Consider the following 20,212-nt stretch of genomic DNA (forward strand, 5'->3'; position numbering starts at 1 on the left):
CGTACTCCTTTCCTGATTTGGTGCCAGTCTGTTGGTCCATATCCAGTTTTAACTGTTGCTTCTTGACCTGCATAGAGATTTCTCTGGAGGCAGGTCAGGTGGCCTGGTACTCCCATCTCTTTCAGAATTTTTCACAGTTTACTGTGATCCACACAGTCAAAGGCTTTGCTGTAGTCAATAAAGCAAAAGTAGATGTTTTTCTGGAACTCTCTTGCTTTTTCGATAATCCAGCACTTGTTGGCAATTTGATCTCTGGTTCCTCTGTCTTTTCTAAATCCAGCTTGAACATCTGGAAGTTCACGGTTCACGTACTCTTGAAGCCTGGCTTGGAGAATTTTGAGCATTACTTTGCTAGCGTATGAAATGAATGCAATTGTGTGGTAGTTTGAACATTCTTTGCCATTGCCTTTCTTTGGGGCTGGAAGGAAAACTGACCTTTTCCAGTCCGGTGGCGATTGCTGAGTTTTCCAGATTTGCTGGCATATTGAGTGCAGTACTTTCACGGCATCATCTTTAAGGATTTGAAATAGCTCAACTGGAGTTCTATCACCTCCACTAGCTTTGTTCGTAGTGTTGCTTCATAAGGCCCACTTGACTTCACATTCCAGGATGTCTGGCTCTAGGTGAGTGATCACGTCATCACAGTTATCTGGGTCATGAATATCTTTTTTGTATAGTTCTTTTGTGTATTCTTGCCACCTCTTCTTAATATCTTCGGCTTCTGTTAGGTCCATACCATTTCTGACCTTTATTGTGCCCTTCTTTGCATGAAATGTTCCCTTGGTATCTCTAATTTTCTTAAAGAGACCTCTAATCTTTCCCATTGTATTGTTTTCCTCTATTTCTTTGCATTGATCTCTGAGGAAGGCCTTCTTTTCTCTCCTTGCTATTCTCTGGAACTCTGCATTAAAATGATTATATCTTTCCTTTTCTCCTTTGCCTTTAGCTTCTCTTCTCTCAGCTATTTGTAAGGCCTCATCAGACAACTATTATTATAATATTATTAAGAATTAATATAATTTTATTGAACATTTTGTGACAGATATTATAGTACATGAAAAACACATTGGGTTTTCTATTGCTATCCTAACAAAATTATATGAATTAGTTATTTGTTATATGCCCATTTCACAGATGCAAGAAGTAGGTTTACGGAGACCCAGCATGACAAAATCAGTTGGATACTTTTTGGCTTTATGGGAACTTGAACCACTATGTCTCATGGCAGTACTTCTTTATTAAAAATGTTTATTTTCTTATTATTTTATGATTTAAATAAAGATATACTTCTGATCCATCTGAAGTCTATTTTTAAGGAGTTATAAGCCATTAATTGTTGTTTTCAAATAGCAAGCTGATCATCTCATCACTATTAAAACGTCTCGATTTTTTTCCCACTGTTTTGAAATGTCAACTTTATTTTCTCATATATTTCCTTTCATTTTATTGTGTCTACTTCTGGATTCTCTAATCCAGCCTACTTACTTTTCTGATTATCTGACATTGCATTATGCTATCAGATTTACTAGCTATTACTGGAAATTAATAATATATTCAAATGGGTAGTAAGAGCAATTCACTCTTTTAAATCTTTTTGTTTTGAATTATCCTCAGTATTCTTTAAAAGTGATTGGATTGAATCTCATTGAAGAAGAAATAGCATTTTTATTTTATTGAGGATTCTTAACTCATTGTGTGTGTGTGTGTGTGTGTGTGTGTGTGTGTGTGTTTTCATGAGCACTCATACGTGTGTTTCCTAACCATAATTCTGAACCCATTTGTATTAGGGCACATTCATATGGTTTCTTCTGGGACTTCAGTTGTGAGTAGAAGTGATACTCAGACTGGCACTTTTACCTTATAAGACTCTTTTTTTTCTCCTTGCTGTGGTCATTGAGAAATTTTGAGTTTGTTGCTTCAGGGACTTGAATCTGAATAAGGAGATGCATAACCATTCACTTAATGAATGGTGATGAATTTATTACCATTTCACCATGTGAAATACACATCCCATGACAAGTTGCTAAGTGTCCATGTGGATTTTTTTTAACACCATGATTTTTGCAGTTCCTTAGTAAAAACAATTGCTCTATGAAGTTTCCCTTTAAACTATGTATGCCTGGTTCTGCTAAATTTATACTAATATTGGAGTACAATTGTAGAAGTTTCCCTTTTAACCTGTTGCTCTGTAAGATTATTTTAGACATAGAATCTAACATTACTAGAAGTTTGAATAAAATCTGCTGTAAACTTAGGTAAATTTTTGAGTGCTTATTAAATTTATTTAAAGTTTTAGAATTTTTTCAGTTTAGTCATATCTATACTTTTATTTTCAATCAGCAATTTTATATAGATTTTAAAATTTATTAGCAAATTTGAAGTGCTAAGTAACTATTATTTAATATCTCTATTTTTAAAATTAGGTAATGTTCATTCTCCTAATCTTCATTAGCTACTTCCCTTTATAGTTCTTTCCTTTGATAGCATCCACATTATTAACCTTTTTTACTTGTGATATTTGTTTAAAGTGTGTTTTTTACATTCAATCATTTTCTTTATCATGTTTGCTTCTTATTTCCTATATCTAAGCATACGGTAAAGGAATTAATTACCTATCTGGTCAAGTCTTTAAAAATATACTTACTTACCTATTTTAAGAATAAATTTTTCCTATGTTTTCTTCATCTTTGTGGGGGAGATGATATTAGTTTTCTTCTGAAAAACATGTACTGAATACAATGAATTTTATTAATGATTTTTAATATTGAATATTTGGGGAATTTTTATTCATTGTATTAAAAGACAATTCTTTTAATGAAAATCTGTACTCACCTTGGTGGTTTCTTTTAATTAAATTCATTTTTTCCTCCTGATATTCAGGATTATTTTTATCTATAGTCTTTCCTAAGGGCTTACCAGATGGCTCAGTGGGTAAAGAATTTTCCTGCAATGCAGGAGACCTGAGTTTGAGTCCTGGGTAGGGAAGATCCCCTGAAGGAGGAAACAGCAACCCTCTCTAATATTCTTGCTTAGAGAATCCCATGGACAGACGAGCCTGGTGGGCTACAGTCCACAGGCTCACAAAGGGTTGAAATAACTGAGCACACTTATAGTTTTTTCCTTATGTGTTATTTGATACCGCTCAGTTGTGTCCGACTCTTTGCGACCCCATGGGTTGTAGCCTACAGGGGTCCTATTGGTGGACTTAAAAAAAACAGCTTCTATTTACCATTTCAGATGAAAGGGCAAAATCACTACTAGAGAAAAGTGATAGCTCTGTTTTCATTTTGTATGCCTATCAACAGAATTCTGAGAAAAAAACAGACAAGTGATTCTGCAGCTATCAATAGTTATTCTTTCAACTTTGGCCTAGAACACCATAGAATTTCATCCTGTTACTCATTTTAATAATTAGATTTGAAGTGTGCTATGTTGCACATGCACATTTATTATAGTCATTACAATACCAAATGGTGTTCTATTCTTTTCTGTCCCAATATTGCTGTTTACTGTGTATTGACATAACATTTGTAAAAGTCCTTGTGCATTCTCAATTTCAAAGACAAAACAGAATTACAGTCAATAAAATGTGAAGAACAGAGCCTAAGCCAGATGATAAAACAAAAGGGTGAATGAGACATAAACACAGAGAGGTTATTGGAAAAAAAGTGTTAACTTTTTTCTTTAAAAGGAAGTCCTCTGAGTAGAAAAAATCAGATTAGCCTATTGGAGAAACAAACAAACAAAAAAGCTTATGTTTCTATGTTAAGGTTAATGTTTTATTTCAGAACAAATTTTAGTTCTGTATTAAAATGAGAATTTTAAGCTCAAATTGCTTCATATATTCAAAACTATGACTGCTTTTACTATAAGAAACTGATTTTTAAATATTTTAAATTGAAGTATAATGATCAGTGATACTATGTTAACTTTAAATTCACAACACAGAGATTAGATATTTCTGTATGTTAAGAAACAATCTGATAAGTCTAGTCATCATTGAAATTGACTCTTTTAAAAGCATTAAAACCATTTGATGGCCAAGTTGTTATTTAGTAAGCTTGCTAATGCTTATCCAGTATCCTGTTCAATGATATTATTTTGATTGGTCTGTTTTCTTCTAAGGTGGTATAGCCATATCTTTGTTATTATCAAGAGAGAGAAATGTCTATAGTTGGCTGTCTGTGAGAAAGAGATTCGTAAGATGTGAAATCAAGTAGCATAGATAGGTATCTTCTGGTGGTATAATGTTTCTTCAAATAGTATTGGAAATTAAAAATGAGTTGAAGAATCCAGATCTTTGTTGAATGCATTCACTTAGATTGCAAATTACACTATATTGCTTGCAAGCTATGTTACTATTATACTAATGCTTTATTATCTACTGATTTTAAAGGGTCTGTTTATCTATATGGAAGCTAAGATTTGTTCCTTAAACGCTAAGAAATAATTGTTATACATATAGTTTAAATGGTTAGAAAAATCTAAATACTATCTTCACACCATACTGGAGAACAATCTATCAGTAATCCTAATGTATAGAAACAATACAAAATTATAGATGCATTCTGATTGGTAGAAAATACTTAGGAATGTTTGCATTTGTTATAAGGTGAGAACATATTAATATCAAGAGGTCTTGAAGATAAAAACATATCTTAATGATATTTTCCTAATTATAAATTAATATTTATTATAAAACATGCAAATATAAAGATATTTTAAATAGGAAATAAGATGTTCATATAGAGAAATCTGCCATGGCTATTACACTTAGATTATCATTAATATTATGTGCACCATCTATATGCTATAGGTCAGATGTTTATAGACATTCTATAAAAACTGTACATTGAAAATAAATATCCTTCTAAAGTAGAATTTTTATGACTTCATAGAATTCCATCAATGAATGTTCTCTAATTTAACTACCCATTTGTTGAGGCTATTTCCCATTTTTCACTAGCATCTTTCTATCAAATCTTATTGAAAATGTTTGACTAATCCATTTTAATGAATTTCAAGAAATTAGAGTTATTTATGTTGTTCAATATACTTAGCCAAATTTTACTATAGAGTTTTTTTTAACCTGCCTATAATTCTACCAGATATAAAATAGGGTACATTTACTCATATATTCACCATGTTTAAGTATTATTGTTTTAATAGCAGTCACTTTTATAAGGAGAAAATGTCTTGTTTTCATTTTCATTTTATTTTTTAACAGGGAGACCAGTGCATGTTAAAATTTTTAAAAACTCTTATGACTAAGTATCATAGTTTCAAATCAATTTTTCTTAATTATTGTTTTACAAAAGGGCTTATAAATAAATCTTGCTTTTACTATAATCTAGAAACTCTATCTTACTGAAATTCTTTCTCATCATTTAAATTCAGCCTAGACTTATATAAATCAAATTTGAAAATAACCACTATTTTAGATTAACATACTATAGTCTCACAACTTTTTAAAGGAAGAGATTGTATCCTACTACTTTCTGTTATTATTCAGTAAGAATGGTGGCACTAGTGGTAAAGAATCCAGCTGCCAATATAAGAGATATAAAAGATTCTGGTTCAGTCCCTGGGTTGGAAAGATCCGCTGGAGAAGAAAATGTCAATACACTCCAGTATTCTTGCCTGGAGAATCCCAAGAACAGAGGAGCCTGGCAGTCTACAGTCCATGGAGTGGCAAAGAGTTGGGCACGACAGCCAGTCTGAGCAATAATAGTAGTAAAAAAATGTCATTTAAATTTCTAAAAACTATAATATTTCAGAGTCTTCTGGCCCCATGTGTTATGAAAGAAAAGAGAAATGTGCAGAAAATATTGTTATATTAATGCAACTTGGAAAAATATAATTAATATATTAAGTAGGTATTGCTGGTTGAAATTTTGAGGATTCATACCAATTTGGGGCTTTTCAAATGTGCAAGATGTTGTCTATTTTAGAAGAATCTCTGAGTATTTTTACAACAATGGCAAATCTTTGTAGTTAGACATTGATATATTATATGCAGGCACTTTCTGATTAATCTACCATATCATTTTAATCATCCTCTTCATTAAAATTATTTCCCCATTATGATTTAAGTCTTTCACCAAAAGATAATGACAGAAAAGGGAATATGAGACTTACTTCTAATATTCAGAGATGAAGCTCAGACAGAGTATATATTACTGTCTAGAGATATTAGGTATTGATAATAACCACCTTTAAGATGGCTTATTGAATATGAACAGAATTATTGGTCAAGGAGATAATATAAAGATAGAAGTGAGAAGAAACTACTTTCTTGATGCTTCTGTGAGGCTATGGAGAGCGATAATGGAGAGATGAGAGAAAGCAATCATTCTTCAAGTAAAACGAGGTGGGGAAGTTGAGACACATAGTTCACCTATGAAATCTTTTTCACTAGGCACAGCTTGAAGGAGCATCAAGTTCTGATGTCTGATCACTCCTCCAGGACACTCACACCCCGTGGTTGGCTTAGGTCTTTATTGACTACGCCATGACTACTAAGCTAAACAATAGTCTTCTAGCTAAATCATAATACTCAAGTTGAATAATAGTACTCTAGAAATAGTATATAAATGTGCTCTTGGAAAATGGACAGATCTCAGACCCAGATCCTGGTGCACATGTTCTTTCCTATCATGTCTTACAACATGCTATTATCTTTTTAAACACTTTTTTTTTTTTAATTTATTATTTTTCAGTGGGTTTTGTCATACATTGATATGAATCAGCCATAGAGTTACACGAATTCCCCATCCTGGTCCCCCATCCCACCTCCCTCTCCACCCGATTCCTCTGGGTCTTCTCAGCCCACCAGGCCTGAACACTTGACTCATGCTTCCCCCCTGGGCTGGTGATCTGTTTCACCACAGATAATATACATGCTGTTCTTTTGAAACATCCCACCCTCACTTTCTCCCACAGAGTTCAAAAGTCTGTTCTGTACTTCTGCATCTCTTCTTCTGCCCTGCATATAGGGCCATTGTTACCATCTTTCTAAATTCCATATATATGTGTTAGTATACTGTATTGGTCTTTATCTTTCTGGCTTACTTCACTCTGTATAATGGGCTCCAGTTTCATCCATCTCATTAGAACTGATTCAAATGAATTCTTTTTAACGGCTGAATAATATTCCATGGTGTATATGTACCACAGCTTCCTTATCCATTCATCTGCTGATGGGCATCTAGGTTGCTTCCATGTCCTGGCTATTATAAACAGTGCTGCAATGAACATTGGGGTGCACGTGTCTCTTTCAGTTCTGGATTCCTCAGTGTGTATGCCCAGAAGTGGTATTACATTAATTACTTACTAGCTAAGTATCTTAAATTTTTAATTTATTCTGTCAATCTGAAATATGTCAGTCTTTTACAATTTTTGTGAATTGTTTGTTTTCCTTTCACTCTGTGAAATACATATATATGATACATATACATGTATATATATATATAAACAGATGTGTATTTATGTATATATGAGATACACAGTTTCATGGCTATTAAATTGCCATAAAGAGTTTTATTTTACCATATAGTTTAGTCTTTTATTTGGATTATAACCTACATTTGTCCTTAAATTTCCCTTTTTAACATTGGCCGCATCTTCTGTTATATATATGTGTGTGTGTGTATATATATATAAGAACATTGATTTAATTCCATAAAATTTTTCATATTTTAAAAAACAAAATCAGCTTATGATATTCTTTTCCACACAAATGGTAGATTACTTTCCATATCAACTGGTGTAAATGTCAGTTTTCTTACTTTGTTTTATGGCCTCAGTGGTTGTACTTCCGAAGACTCGCCTTTCTGGGTCTGTAATTGTAAACTCTCCCTTTGTTCACTCATTCCAGCCACACTGACCTCCTTACTAACTATTCTTTGGATACGCTGAACACTGTCTTACCTCAGAACTCTTCTTTCTCTTGCCGAGTATATTCTTCTGTTAACAACTACATGATTTACCACCTTACTTTCTCTTGTTCATTATTCAAATGTCACATTATCAGAGAGGCCTTCTGTTATAAATAGGGTGCGTGCATGAATGCTAAGTCGCTTCAGTCATGTCTGACTCTTTGCAAACCCATAGACTGTAGCCCACCAGGATCCTTTGTCCATGGGATTCTCCAGGCAAGAATACTGGAACAGGGAGTCATGTCCTCCTCCATGAGATCTTCCTGACCCAGAGATTGAACCCACGCCTCTTACATCTCCTGCATTGGCAGGCAGGTTCTTTATCATTAGCGTCACCTGAGAAGACAGATCTAGATGTATACATACCAAATTATTTTCAGATTATCTCTGAGTCTTAGTAATGGAGAAAGGGGCAGCTTTCATTTGCAATAAAATTAAAATACAGAAATTAAAGATAAATAGAAATCATACCATAGTGTGTCTTTGCCTCTGTCAATCATTTATTCTAGGTTTCTCTTTATAATAGTCCTCTTCAATTAAATATAGAAGAGTACAGCATGAAATATTTATGTCTAAGATCCATGCAATCTGTTATTTAAAAACTGCAATTTTCTAGGTGTATACAAATGTATCTTTAGTATATAGAGAAAGGATATACAATTAAGGTCCCTGGTATTTCCACATATGTTAAAAAGGCACATTAAGATACTTAAAATAGTGTCATTGGCTATTTAGAGTCCAGATGATTATATGTTGGAAAACATGCACAAGTTCCGCTTCCTGACTAATAGACGTTATCCTCCAGATGGATTGGGCTATAGATAGAACTGTTCTCCTAAGGATAATCAGTGCCTTTTGATAAAACATAAAATTACTTCTTGGTTGAAATAGTTACCTCAATTCTGTGTAGCTTCAGTCTCTTTCTAAAATATCTTGGCAAAAGAGTAGAGTAAGAAACATGTAAGAAAAGTATGCATTTCTTTTAAGTGGACCATCTTTGGCATGTAGAATTTAATGGCAATAGAATTGGCTAAACTGATCGGAAAGCCAGCTGTCGGGTCACCTTTGGAATGCTGCTTTCTATGATTTATAGAATGTTGGTTTTTCTTCAGAAATAAATATGTATATATATAAATATATATACACATATATAATATATACACGTATATATTACATACATATATATATGTATGTATATATATATACATGTTTATATTATATATGTGTATATTATATATATATATATATATATATGCATAGGCCCAGCAGTAAAGAATCCGCCTGCAATGCAGGAGACTCAGGTTTAATCCCTGGGTTGCAAAGTTCCCATAGAGGAGGGCATGGCAACCCACTCCAGTATTCTTGCCTGGAGATTCCATGGACAGAGAAGCCTGCTGGGCTATATAGTCCATGGGGTCGCAAGAGTCAGACATGACTTATTGACTAAACCATCACCACCAATATATAGATATGGTACTTTAATTTCATGATAATGTAGTGGTTTTACTCTTTCTTCCTGCCTTGTGCTAGAGACTTGTAAATGTTCTATAAATTCATATTTTCTGGAAATTATTATTATAATTTCTAATTTTTATTATATTATTTCTGTGTTATATACTTTCTATTTTCTATTTTTCTTTTAAATTTTGTATGCATGTGTGTGTGTGTGTGTGTGTGTGTGTGTGTGAAGTGATCTATGAATTTGATAATAAATTTGTCAGAATGTTTCTCTACTTTTATGCTCTTTACTCTATATTTATTTCCTGTGAGATTTCCTCAAATTTGAACAGCAAACTAATAGCTGTCAACTTAGAATTCCATATCTTTGATTTCTAGGAACATTCTCTTGACCTACACTGCTTTAAATTTTTTTTCTAAATAGTACTTTATTTTGTCACAATGCAGTATCCTCTCTTATCTATAACAGTATATAAAGGACTTTTCTCTAAGTTTTTCTGTTCTTTCCTCTGCTTTCTTTCATTTTATTTATTACTTTTGTTTTTACTGTTCATGGTACAGGATTTTATCCGACATTTGGTGATCCGTGGCTGTCATTTATATTTGATGTGTTATGTTACCAGCATGCGCTTCCTTGGTGGCTCTGACTGTAATGAATTTGCCTGCAATGCAGGAGACCCAGGTTTGATACCGACGCTGGAAAGATACCCTGGTGGAGGGAATGGCCACCCACTCTAGTATTCTTGCCTGGAGAATCTCGTGAACAGAGGAGCCTAGTGGGCTACAGTCCACGGGTCACAAAGAGTCAGACATAACTGAGCAACTAACACTTTCCCTTTCATTATCAACACTCTAAAATATTACAGTCATGGCATTTGGACAGGGTTAGGGTGAAAAGGCCTGGTTGACTGGTGTATTGTTTTGTTTTGCCCGTTTCAATAGTCCATTTTCCACAAACTGAATCAAATTTTTTGCCTTATGAGTTTAAGTTTAGCTATCAACATATTTGGATTGGAGAATGTTCCTTTGGTTACAGAGAAGTGTTTTCTCTCTCCTGGTTTTATTGAGTACAAAGACTCCAGGGTAAGCATCTCTAGCATGAAGGCCTCTTGCCTTCTGCAAGCATTAGAGAGGAATAGAAGCCTGGCTACTTGGGTGGATGAAAGAGATCTTGGGGGTCTAACAGTTCCATAACATCCAAACATGCTCTCAGTCTTAGTCCTACCGTGTGCCTTTGCCTTCAAAAATCCCTGACGAGTTGAATAGCTGAGCTCTTATTGCAGAACTAGACTGCTTTTTGTTATCTGCACTGGTCTCTAATAAAGTTCCCTCCCACACTCACTCTGTGGTGCAGTAAAACGTTGACTTATCTTTCCGTATTCCACAGCATCATTTTTGTCAGCTCTTCCTTTCTTTGTCTTTGAGGTTCCATATGTGCTTTATCCCACTGTCACTGTTTTAGTAGGATTTGGGGATGGTTCAGAGATAAACATATGTGCTTGATTTTTCAGGTTTAGAACTAAGCCTATAATTTTGATTTTTTAAATTCAGAAACAAGTTATATGTTTCCATTTATTCAGGATCCCTGTTGTACCCCTCAATAGTGTCTAAAATTTTTCTCTGTATCATTTCTACACATTTTTGTTAGTTCCCTAGCTTTTTTTCTTTTTTAACAATTTGGCAATTCAAAACACAAATTTTTTAAACAGTCATGGTCTTTCATTTGAAATTTTCATTTCCGCAGATCTGTCCTTAGATAATAATCTAAAACTCACATGAGGAATTCTAAAAAAAAAAAAATGACACGGTTTGTGTTACAATAGTTTATTTATACAACTTAAATAGCCAAGAGCCAAGGAGAAGAGTATTTCATAAGTTTGTTACATGCATCAGTGACATTAAAATGATTATAGAAGGTTTTCAATGTCTTGAGAACATGTCTCAGATATAATTTAAGTTGATCAATTCACATGGAAGATTAGAAGAATGGTGATAAAATCTTAAGCATCTTTATCTTTGAGTATAAAGATAATGGATGTTTTATGCATTTTGTCTATCTGTCTTTTTACAAACTTTCCACAATGTAAAAACAGGTTTCTTTTATTTTCTAAGCAGAAAAAAAAGTGTTCATATTATGCAACTTATACAATGAGAAAAGAAACAATGAAAACAATTTTTTTTTACAGATGGCTGATTTTTAAAGATTAAAGCACTGAACATATATTAACAAAGGAAAGTTCCCAAAATTACACCTGTCTTGTTTTCTGAAACTGAACTAATATATTCATTATAAAAATTAAAGCGTGTAATAACAAATGTATAGTATATTTATTGTTTATATATAATGCATATATTTATTATTTATATTTATTTATAGATATAATTAGACATAACTTGGTGATTTTATAAATGTAAGGCTGAATCTCAGAGAAGTCATATGGCCTTTGCAGGTGGAGTTTCTCATACCTTCTGAGATTTAGGACAGTCCTCTTTGCTTGTACAGAAAGTCACATTCTGAGAGGTTTCCAAAGATGGGATCAAAAATTTATAATACATATTGAGAACATCTAATTGTTCCAAATGATTGATTTGAAACATAAAATTAAATTTATAAAAATGAGTTATTTAACTGTTATCTGTCATATTTTGGTAGTAATTACAAATATAACTTTTAATTGTATTAATTTTTAGGGAGTAATTTTTCTGACAAAGCTAAATGATAGTACTATATTTGGAATTAACAATCTGAAGATTAGGAGGATCATTTTTGCAAGAATTTTCAAGGACTTCCTTCATTAAAATTCCAAAAAGCTCTCCATCTTTTGATATTCAAATCATTCTCTCTTAAAAGATCTATTTTCTTCTTATCATTTATATTTCTCATCTTCTGTAATTAACTGGGGTGGCTCTGCTAGAGTCTTCAATTCTTAACAGCTTTGTGTTGATTGTATTAATTCTGATAAAATCACTTTACTAGATTTCATGAAATCCTGGAATTTTTATAAGAATCAGAAATTTCTTACCTTTTTTGCTTAGTATTTGTTTGAATAGATTTTCACAGTATCTGGAAAGCAGAAAACATATGACATGACAGAAATAAAACAATGGATTTAGTCCAAATAGACTATTTTAATAATCAGTTCATAATGAATATATTCATTAATGAACATCTGCCTTATTAACTATTAGCATTGGAATGAATGGCTTTCCTGTGTGCATGTTTATTTGTCCCTCTTCTAAATTGCCATGAGCTTTGCTTTTTTTTTGATGTTTACAATAGTTCATTGGTCTCTACTGTTAACATCAGCTCTTCCTGGCTTGTCAGGTCTTGCTGGTACCAGTGAATCTGACTACAGCCAATTCTCCCTCACTCTTAGACCCCATCTCTCAGTACAAACACATTGTCTTCATTTACCAATTTCTTACAAAAGCAGAAGGCAAGTTCCAGACACCTGGGCTTCCCAGGTGCACTAGTGGTAAAGAACTTGACTGTGAATGTAGGAGATATAAGAGACACAGTTTCAGTCCCTGGGTTGGAAAGATCCCCTGGAGGAGGGCATGGCAACCCACTCCAGTATACTTTCCTGGAGTCCCAGGGACTGAACAGCCTGGTGGGCTCCAGTCCATAGGGTTCCACAGAGTAAAATATGATGCAAGATACGCAAGCTCTAGACAAAGATTTAATGGGATATCTTGTAAATGGTATGAGCTGTGGGATGCAGATTTTGTGACTTCATTTTACTGTTTAAAATGAACTTGGAGAATTCTATCATACTTATATGATAAGTTATATATTACACACACACATGCACACACATATATTCCAATGGTATATATTTGCAGTTTTTTTTTTTTTTAACTGCAAGACATCTTAGAGCCTTTAATATGCTTTTGGGCAAAATGACTCTTCAATGTGAAGATGTAATATGTAGTATGTCTCAGAATCCAGTTAGCTTCAGATTTATTTACTTTTAATATATTGATGGACTACTATCAAGATTATATTTTGAGAAACCCAGCTTACATCTGCTTTGTTCCCACTTGCTTTTGAATCTTATTTCATTCCCAACAATTGGGAATACCACATAGTTCATACTCATAGAAGCAAAGTGTTATATTTGGCATTTTAGTCTTGTCATGGGACTCTGTGTACTAGTATTTTCCTTAAAGCCAAGTTCAGTTAAAAATACCAACTCTTTGTTGAAACTTCCAAGGTGTTTTCATGTTCTTTTCTTTTTTACCACCAGAGGTAATGAGCCATAGGCTCTCTTGGCTTTCTATAGACCAGTGGCTCTCAGTGAAGAATGGGAGATGTCTGGGTACGTTCTTGGTTGTCAGAATCTAGGGGGAAAGGCTGCGGCTGGCATCTAGAGGGCCAGGTCAGAGATGCTGTTATATGTTCTGTGCTGCAAAAGAAAGCCCTGAAACTAAATACATGGAGAGCCCAGACTGAGGGAAAAAAAAAACTTCTATAGATGGCTCTGCTTTCCACACACCCTTTTCACAAACGTCTGAAGTGATATTGTGGTAAAAAAAAAAAAACCTGGGAGTGCCCAGGTTAAACTAAAAACCAGAAAATATATTAATATGGATTTCTTCTCTTTCAGGTAAAATAAACATTAACTGAAAAATGGCAGCTTTCTCAAATCCCAAAAGTGCAAGGCTAATTATAAACTCTTAAATAGTCTAAAGCAAACACTAACTGAACTTGATAGGTAAATTAACGCCGGGGGCCAATCTCTTGCAACACTCCTGCTTTGACACTTCTCTTAACATTTTCCCTCCTTTCTAATACTTGGACTGAAAGTGAATTTCTAATTCTTATTCCAGTCATTACTTAACGGGAACAGCGAGGTCACCGCAAATAAAGCGGTATGAGTTAATGAGAACAGCTTTAGCCAAAGAGGAGGTATTTCTCCAAGTACATCAAGTGCTTCACATATATTAAGAAACCCCAGCTGAATCGATTTAATAATGTTGGGATTTACACAATTATTACAGAACCTTCATTATTCACCCGGTCTGCACATACCGCAGCACAAATGAACATCTCAGTCTGGTGGTATTAACGTTGCCATTTTCTCACCCATTCCCAGACCATCTGCTCCACGCTGATCATTCACTGCTTTAACATTTAACAGTTACCCAACTGCAACTTAGCAGATTTGTGTACTTTTGAAAACAGCTGGTTTAATAACTGCTTCAGAGCTTCTGGATAAAGAAATTATTTTGTAGTGCTTTATAATAGTCTTTTTTTATCGGTGCCTCTGAGGAAACAGTATTATACTTGCTCCATTTATGCATCTGCAATCGCTCGTAATATTTCTTGTCACATTTGGAAACATATTTTCAGTATTTATAGCACAATAATGTAAGAAGTCTTTATTATTCTCCTTGTTTCTGCTGTTTGTTTTTTTAAAGTGTCTCTGAGGGCTAGAGTGAACCTTTTGCATGGAATAATTTAGCCTGGCACAAAGGTATAAATTTGAGTTGTCTCTGCCTCCACTCCTTTGCTGTGTCTTGTGAATTTGTTTCTACTTCAGTGATGTTCTTTTTTCCTCTTTGTTAAAGATAAGGCAAGAAAGAAAATAACTACTTGTTTCAATCTCTGGGGCCTCCAAGTAGATATATTACCTCTGGGGAGTTTATTAGGTAACTTTTTGAATTGGCTGCCCTGTTAATGGCTGGAAGTGGCCTAAGGGCTGCTTCCAGGGTCTGGCACTACTGCTGACTTCTTGATCTGGGCAGGGATTACATGTGCATGTTGACTTTGTGAAAGTTTATTGAAAGGTTTTGCATATCCTTTTATAGGTATACTCTATTTCAAGTAAATGTTCAATTAGTAAACATACCAGAAGAAGAAATTGTTTCACTGGATTCTTTCTCTGTCTGGACTAAAATCCTAAACTCTTCATTATGGCGTTGAAGGTCTTTGGTCCTGACATGACTGTGACCACAGTCTAATCCTACCATTCCTTACTTTGCAGTGTTGTATTCAGCAACACACAGCTGTCTGCGTTTGAAATACAACTTGCTGTTTCACACCCTAAGGATTTGCCACTATTCACTGGCAGTGGTGAAGGAGGAGAGTAAATTTTTGTTTGTTTGTTTTGTGTGTTTTTTAATTTATTTTTTATTGAAGGATGATTTCTTTGCAGTATTGTGTTGGTTTATTTTTTTTTCAGTTAATTTATTTATTTCGATTGGAGAATAATTACCCTACTGTGATGGTTTTCGCCATGCATCAGCATAAATCGGCTACAGGTATACATGTGTCCCCCCCATCTTGAACTCCACTCCCATTTTCTCCCCACCCTATCCCTCTGGGTTGTCCCAGAACACCAGCTTTGGGTGTCCTGCCTCATGCATCAAACTTGCCATGGTCATTTATTTTACATATGGTAATTTACATGTTTCAGTGCTATTCTCTCAAATCATCCCACCCTCTCCTTCTCCCACTGAGTCCAAGAGTCTGTTCTTTACATCTGTGTCTCCTTTGCTGCCCTGCATGTAGGACAATCAGTACTGTCTTCCTAAATTTCAGGTATATGAGTTAATATATAGCATTTGCCCCAGGTTCATCTACCTCATTAAAACTGACTCAAATGTGCTCCTTTTTATAACTAATATTCCATTGTGTGTGTGTATCACAACGTCTTTATCCGTTCATCTGCCGATGGACATCTAGGTTACACCCTTATCCTAGCAATTGTAAATAGTGCTGCAATGAACACTGGGGTTTCCTGGGTCATATGGTGGTTCTATTCTCAGTTTTTTAAGGAATCTCCACCTTGCTCTCCATAGTGGCTGTATCAGTCTGCATTCCCATTAATAGTGTTAGAGGGTTCCCTTTTCTCCCCACCCTCTCCAGAATTTACTGTTGTGCTGGTTTCTGCCAAACATCAACATGAATCAGCCATAGGTATATATATGTCTCTACCCTCTTGAACTTCCCTCCCACCTCCCTCCCCATCCCAACTCTCTAGGTTGTTACAGAGCTCTGGTTTGAGTTCCCCAAGTCATAGAGCAAATTCCCATTGGCTATCTATTTTACATACAATGATGTATGTTTCCGTGTTACTGTCTCCATACATCTCAAACCCCAGCAGATGATTTTCACTTAAATGCATCCTCTTGCTTAATATAAATTCAGTGTCAAAAAATAAACACTAATATTTGTATACTGACATATCAATATGATTTAATCAAATTTTTAAAAAATCATATTTTCATGGGTATTTATTTTGTCTTCCTTCCCTAGTCTAAGGCATTGGGTACAAATGTATTTTCTAATATGGTATTTTTGCTTAATTTTTTTGCTTAAGTTTCCTAACTTATCTACTACTGTTTTTAAGGGCTTAAAGATTTTGTTACATGATTCTTTTTTACTCAAATGGAAGTTAAGTCAAAACCTTCATTTTATGGGAGTTTCCTTGTGGCCTAGTAGTTAAGATTCTGGGTGTTTATTGTCAAGGCCTGATTCAGTCCGTGGTAGGGGAATTGAAATTCCCAAAAGCCACATGATATAGCCAAAATAACCCCTACACTTTAAGATACATTAAAACACAAGAGAAGAGACCTCTGCTTTCAACCAAGAGGTAATAAGAGTAACTGAATTTATCTTCTCATATGAAACAAACACATAACAATAAATAGATAAAATATAAAATGATAGTATTCAATGCACTAGACATCAGACAGTAAAAGAAAGGATCCCCTGAGAGACAGAAAATGAAAAATCAAGGTGGCTAATATTTCCAACACAGAATAGCTGTGAAAAGAACTACATAGAAAGAGAATCCCAGAAGCATACAGAGTCCAAATGTAACATTCAGCATAGTAGTGATCAAAGCATGCAAGCAAGGAAACTGTCTGAATCTGTAGAAAGAATCATATGAAAGGATAATGAGAAAGAACTCAGCACTCACACAGAAACTGGAATAATAGCTATTTAAACCAGCCAGACTAGAACATGTCAAAACTCACAGAGAATTGGCCAGAATCCTAAGAAGGTAAGAGGTAATTACATCTAGATTAAATGATGCTCTGGTCCTGACTAACAAGTCAATTTACTTTTTTTTTTTAACAAGCAAATTAAGTGCATCCTTAAGTAAAGTAATACGCATATAGCTAATCTAAGCATACTAAACGGTAACTGTATATATGTATTGTTGTTATTGTTTAGTCACTAAATCGTGTCTGACTCTTTTGTTACTCCATGGACCAGTCTGCCAGGCTCTTCAGTCCATGGGATTTTCCAGGCAAGAATATTGGAGTGGGTTGCCATTTCCTTCTCCAGGAGATCTTTCCAACCCAGGGATCAAACCTGTGTCTCCAGCATTGCAGGTGGATCCCTTACCACTTAGCCACATGTGTGTGTGTGTGTCTGTATATACCAGGAATACAAAGATATCAAGCCCCCAACAAGATTCAGTTTACAATACCTAATACCCACAGAAGAGCAGCATCCAAAGAAACAGGAAAATACAATGGGAAGAAATGATTCACTGAAACCCAACTAGAACTAACACACATGTTAGAATTATCAGAAAAGCACATCAAGTAATTACTAATATTACTATACTCCATATCGTCAAAGATGTAATTAGAGACATTGGAGATTGGAAAGAAATGGATTAAACAAACTTATAGAAAGGAAAACTAAAATCTTTGAGTAAAGAAGTTGGATAGGATTATTCACAGAGGTCTTCTCAGGTGGCTCAGCTGGTGAAGAATTTGCCTGCAGTGTGGGAGACTTGGGTTCAGCTCCTGAGTTGCAAAGATCCCCTGGAGAAGGGAATGACAACCCACTCCAGTATCCTTGCTGGAGAATTCCATGGACAGAAGAGCCTGGAAGGCTACAGTCCATTGGTTCACAAAGAGTAGGACACAACTGAGCAATTTTCACACTATTCACAGATTTGATACTATAAGAGAAAATGATAGTGGAATTGACAACATAGCAATGCAAACTGTCTATATATATATATGTATAATTATATATGTATTATATATATTATATATAATTTATTTGTATATACACTATATATTATATATGTATTATATAATAATAATACTGTATTATATTGTATAATAATAATGTATTATATATTATATATGTATTATATATTTTATATGTATATTACATATGTATTATATATTATACATACATTATATATGTATAATTAAATCACTTTGCCATACAATTGAAATGAATACAACATTGTAAATCAACTATACTCCAAAATAAAATTAAAGCAAAATAAAAAATAAAATAAATATGTAGGAAAAAAATGCTGAACATGTAAATTAATGCATGTCCAGTTGGTAGCCTGAAAGAATATGGGGAAAGGAGACAGAAAAAAAAAGAAACATTTGAAGAAATACTGGCAAGAAAAATTCTAATTTTTTTTATTTATAAAATAAACCCACATGTTGAAGTAGTTCAGTAAAAGTCAAGATAAGATACATGAAGAAAATTTCATTGAGACACATGATAATCTAAGTGCTAGAAAACAGGAATGAAGAGAAAAATCTTAAACCAGAGACAAAATTAAATTTGTAAATAGAAACAATGCAAGTGAAAAAACAGATGACCATAAAGTTTAAAGTAATGAAAGAAATAATTCTGTGACATAATATCATTTGAAAATAGTTTCTGGTAAAGATATCTGCAATAAATCCTAAAACTATACTAGCAGAGCAAGTTCTAGCTAATGAGTCAATAAACAAGGTAAAGTGAAATTATAAAAAAAAATGTATCCAAGGAAAGTAAAAAGGAGGGAACAAAGAGCAGATGGGGAAAATAGAAAATGAACAGCTAGTAAAGGATAATAGCCATAGACTGGACGAACATATTTGCAAATCAAATGTCTGAAAAATCAGTTGTATACAGTTTAGCAAAAGATTTCTAAATTTCAATTGCTTTAAAAAAAGAGAAATAGTTGAACAGATACTTTCCATTAGATAAAATAAGTAAATGACAAATAAACATATGGAAAGATGCATAACATCAAAATCATTAAGGAAATGCATACTACAGATACAACTCTACTTACCATAAGTAGAAAAGCTAAAATTGAAATTGACCATGCCCAGTTTTGGTAAGGAGATAGAAGAATAGGAATTATCTGACATTGATTATAGGAATGTAAAACGGATTTTAGAAATCCTTTACTGTTCTGTATACAACTACTTTTTTTCAGATATTTGATTTGCATATATGTTCTTTGCCAAAAAAAAAAAGTTTTGGCAGTTGGTTTTTTTTTTTGTTTTTTTTTTAACTTATACGTGTTGTGAATTCCATTTACAATTCTTCTTACCCAAAAGAAATAAAAGCATAAGCCCATGTAAACACTTGCACTCAGATGTTAACAGAAGCTTTAATTGAAATGTGTCCAAACTAGAAACAATTTCAAAGCCCAAGATTTTGCCTGCAATGCAGGCAACTCCAGTTGGATTCCTGGGTCGAGAAGATCCCCTGAAGGAGAGAATGGCTACCCAGACCAGCATTCTTGCCTGGAGAATTCCATGGACAGAGGAGTTTGGTGGGCTGTAGCCTCTGGGGTCGCAAAGTGTTGGACAGGACCGAGTGACTAACACACACTTCTTTTCAAAACCCCTCAGCATGTGAATAAACAAACTAAGTCATACCCACACAATGCAGTGCTATTCAATACTAAAACTTAATGAACTATTGTTAGATGCAAAAACATTTGTACATTTCAAATTAGTTATGCTGAGTGAAAGAAGTCAGACAAAAAGGTATATATACTCTACAATTACATTTACATAAAATTCTAGAGAACCCCATAAAT

Source organism: Muntiacus reevesi, chromosome 6, assembly GCF_963930625.1.
Source record: "Muntiacus reevesi chromosome 6, mMunRee1.1, whole genome shotgun sequence".
NCBI classification, from domain to species: domain Eukaryota; kingdom Metazoa; phylum Chordata; class Mammalia; order Artiodactyla; family Cervidae; genus Muntiacus; species Muntiacus reevesi.